The sequence below is a fragment of the Chiloscyllium plagiosum genome, chromosome 29 (assembly GCF_004010195.1).
Source record: "Chiloscyllium plagiosum isolate BGI_BamShark_2017 chromosome 29, ASM401019v2, whole genome shotgun sequence".
NCBI lineage: Eukaryota > Metazoa > Chordata > Chondrichthyes > Orectolobiformes > Hemiscylliidae > Chiloscyllium > Chiloscyllium plagiosum.
The window spans coordinates 16647446-16652382 of NC_057738.1; positions in this window are offsets into that span (position 1 = coordinate 16647446).

Here is a 4937-nt window from a genome sequence, read left to right on the forward strand (position 1 = left end):
CATTTGCCAGCATTTGGCTCATACTCCTCTAATCCCTTCCTATTCATATACCGATCCAGATGCCTTTTAAATATTGTAATTGTACCCGCCTCCACCGCTTCCGCTGGCAACTTGTTCCATACCCACACCACCCTCTGTGTGAGAAAGCTATCCCTCCAGTCCTTTTTAAATCTTGCCCCACTCACCGTAAACCTGTGCCCTATAGTTTTGGATTTCGCCACCATTGAAGAAAAACCTTGGCTATTTACTCTCAGCATTCTCCACTTTATTTTATAAACCTCCAAAAGGTCACCCTTCAGTCTCCAATGCACTAGGAGAGGAAAAAGTTCCAGCCTATTCGGCCTCTCCCGATAACTCAAACCCCTTCAGTCCCGGCAATAGCATTATAAATCTTTTCTGTACCCTCAAGTTTAACAATATCAGTCCTATTGAAGGATGACCAGAATTTGAGCCTCACCAATGTCCTGAACAGGCGCAACATGATGTCCCAACTCCTATACTCAATGTTCTGACCAATGAACACAAGCCTTCTTCACCATCCTAGGCACCTGCGCTCCCATGAGTCTGTTCAGCAAAAACTCACAAGGGCCCTACCATTAACTGTATATGTCCTGCCATGGGTTGCCATTCCAAAATGTAACACCTCACATTCATCTAAATTAAACTCCATCTGCCACTCCTTGGACCATTGGCCCATCTGATCAAGTTGTACTCTGAGGTAATCTTCTTCACTGTCCACTACACCTATTTTGGTGTCACCTGCAAACTTACTAACCATGCTTCCTATATTCACATCCAAATCATTTATATGAATGACAAAAAGCAGTGGATCCAGCACCGATCCTTGTGGCACACTGCTGGTCACAGGCCTCCAGTCCAAAAAGCAATCCTCTACCACCACCCCCTGCCTTCAAGCCAATTTTGTATCCAATTCAGCATACAGTATGGACACAAAATGAAAGCAAGTATGTAATACAGTACTGAAACCAATGAGTTTACTCGGGTTTCATGAAGTTTTTCTCTATGATGCCTTGAGAATATTCTTGCACTATTGTACCAAACTCACATCATTAACTACCTACCATGCTCCTATGGTGCACACTGCATTCAATATTAGCTCAATTCTACAACTTACAATAGCCAGAAGAACTCCAAAAAGAATATTATTAAGCTGGAGAGGGTTCAGAAGAGATTTACCAGGATGTTGCTGGAAATGGAGGGTTTGACCGGTAAGGAGAGACTGGATAGGCTGGGACTTTTTCACTGGAGCGTGAGAGATTGAAGGGTGATCTTATAGAAGTTTGTAAAATCATGAGGGGTATCGATAAGGTAAATGGTGGGTGTCTTTTCCTTAGGCTGGAGGGTTTCGAGACTCGGGCACATCTTTAAGGTGTGAGGTGAAAGATTTTAAAAAGACATGAGGGCCAATTTTATTTTTACAGAGAGGATGGTTCGTGAATGGAATGAATTTCCAGAGAAAGTGGTGGATGTTACAATGTTTAAAAGACATTTAGATAAGTATATAAATAAGAAATGTTTGGAGGCATATGGGCCAAATGCAGGCGGGTGAAACTAGTTTAGTTTGGGATTATGGTCGGCATAGAGTGGTTGGACTAAAGGGTCTATTTCCGTGTTGTATGACTCTATATAAATGTCCAGATCCCCTGGGATCCCATGTACTGGTGTGACTTCCAAGTTTCCTTGGTGTTAGGTATGAGTCAAATTAGTGAAGAGTTTTCCTCCTAATTTGAAAAGTGGTGGCATCGTGGTAATTTAACTGCGCTAGTAATTCAGGGGACCCAGGTTAAAGTTCTGGGGATGTGCTTTATTCTAGCATTGGAGATGGTACACTCTGAGTTCAATAAAAACCTGGAATTAAAAGCTAACCTAATGATGACCTATTAACAACTGTCATTAAAAACCCATCTGATTTACTAATGTCCTTTTGGGAGAGATATCTGTGCAACTGAGAATGAGCCAAAGATGATGGCCTCACTAATGACTTATACATTCCACAAAAGAATAACATTTTAGTGAGTATCTTAAAAGTAATTTTATCAAGACTGACGTCAGAGCATCTTAATGTTTTGGTTCGAAATGTGAATCTATTAAAACAGCATCTGGATATGAGAAGGATTCGAAATATGATTTTTTTGGAAGGATGGAGCAATGGAGAAGGAAAGGTCATCAGTGAACATTATTAAGAAAAGCCAATGGTTTGATAAAGCTTCCTGAAGGAGGTGCTTAAATGAAGTTTAGCAATATCTAAATCGGGGGGGAAAGAGAATGATGTTGTAAGACAATTTAAGTCAAAAATGGAGCTAAACAAAGTATCTAGTTACATGTTTCACTACCAAATGCGATACCTTGCACAGTAACAATTGTCTGCCACGTTTCCTACGTAACTCGGCTTAACATCACTTCAAAATGGCCACAAAACATTTTGGGATGTTCTAAGGTTATGAAAGGAACTATGCAAAGGCATGGAACTAGATAAATTGTTATGCACTACTTTGCTTCAACTTTTGCACAAGTTAGTGTCCGATTCAGAATCACTAATGCCCAAAAATAATTTACAAGCCTGCAATCCACCATTGTACACAAGTGTAAAGACACAGTTTAATTCAAACTGCTCTTTCATTTGCAGAGCCAATGATTTCACTCTTGAAACAGTTTTTGTACCCCATTGCTTTCCCTCGATACTGTCTTACACATTGTGAAGTGAGTCAATGTCAAGATAACTTCATTTCTAGATATTTTACTATATCACTGTGATTTCAGTAATATTTGATTGGATAACCTATTGGCACAAAATATAAAGACTCTCAGATTAAGACAAGGCAATCAGGCAAGTTGCTATAAATCATTGATACCTGTGGAACCCATATACCAGGAAAGATCCATACCTCCAAAACAGGGAGGAAGAGAAGATATTAGCAGCTGCTGTCCTGCAAAAACTATTTTGCTAATCAACATTTTCAGAGATGTTAATATATACATCTAGAGCAGGTGGGATTTGATTCTGGGCCTCTCGGTCCAGGAGTAGAGACACTACCATTGCACCACAAGAAGGCCATGTCCTTCTGAAGAACAGTTCACTTGTACTTCAAGTGCATTACCAAGCTAGTGATTGCCTGATTTCCACTTTGATTATGAAACTCATTTGATGACACTTTTCATCTGATTAATGTTCAATAGTGATCAGGGTTCTGCTGAAGGCATCAGTGAATTGAGTTGCACTATATTTACTGTTTATGAATGCAGATAATTTTCTGCCTCCGTGATGATGAACAATGATAACACATTTGTTAATAAATGTGGATAAACTCAAGCCTTTTTAAAGTTGTTGCCATTTCTGTATCCGATGAAGTGACAAACCAGATAACATATGCATTGAAGGGTTGGAATAGATTTTGAGCTCCATATAACCAAAAACATAAGGTATACAACAAGCTTACAGGTTGACCTGTACTTCCATTACCAATACCACACCCCCAGACCTCATTTCAACTAGAAGAAAAAAAGCCTCTGGCCCTCAATTCACTCCAAGCAGGTCTCACATGAAGTTAAAGTTATCATTGCTCCCTCACTGAGACTTCTGGTTAAAATCACAGATCAGGTCCTGATCATATCAATAGGAATTTGATGACCAGGAAGCAAGAGTGAGTGGAGAGTCATTCATTATGTTGAACCTTAGGGCAACCAGGACATAACTTTTAAAAATGCCCATTCAGAGCCAAAAATCTACATTAGCATGGATGTAAGCCACAACTTGATTCAGAGCAGTTGGTCATAAGATTCCTCAGCACAATTTTAAGACCCAGGGGTCGTTTCCTCTGGCATGGCAAAATATGCTCAGCTGGAGGTCGCGTTGAGATCAGTGTTGTTTATGAGTTTCTGCAATATTGTACATTGCATCTGGATTCTTTGGGAACAATCACTGGGGAGTAAACTTTGGAATATTTTTCTGAATTGTTAGTTTTTATAAGTGTTCCTTATATTATAAATGTTAAGTCTATGGCAAAATAATGGGGTGCATTGGTGTATGCTAACATTAAAGGATTTTGAAATTGTTTTTCTGGGATGTGTATTATTGAATGATAACTTTTGGCGAGATAGTGAAATATATAATTAGTAAGATCTTAGAGGAGCAGAAGTAGCCATAAGGCTCATTGAGTCTCCTTAACCATTTAATGAGATCATGGCAGATCTGATACACCTCAACTCTATTTTCATGCCTTATCCTCAAATACCTTGATTCCCTTACTGATTAACTATATTCAAGATAGACAGATTTTAAAGTCCCAGTCTCTGTAGCCATCTATGGTAAAGAATTTCACAGACCGACTACCCTCTGAGAGGAAAAAATATCCTCATCTGTCTTAAATGTGTGACCCCTTGTTCTGAAATCATGTCCCCTGGTCCTAGAACAACCTCTCTGCATCGATCCTCCCAAATCCCTTAACAATCTTATGTGTTTCTCTAAGGTCCCTTTCATTCTTCTAAGTACAAATGGGTACAAGCCCAACCCACTCAGCCACCCATCATAAGAAAATCCCTCCATACAACCTGGTGTACTCTCGTTAGACTACCTTCAATGCTAGTACATCATTCTTTAGACAAGAGGACCAAAATTGTTCACGGTATTCCAGTTGTGGTTGACTAGGGCCTTGTATAGTTTTCATAAGATCTCCCTATGTCATACTCCATTCTCTTTGAAATAAAAGTCAACAGTCCATTTGTCTTCCCCTTTATATTGGATGCTAGCTTGTGATTTATGATTCCCAAATCCCTCAGTGCTGCACCTTTCTCCATTTAAATGATATTCAGCTCTTCTTTCTGTCAAATGCATCTCACATTTTCCCTCATTGTATATGTCCCTCTGTAAACCCTTTGTGTCATTCTCACTACTTGCCTTCATACCTATTTTGTGTTTT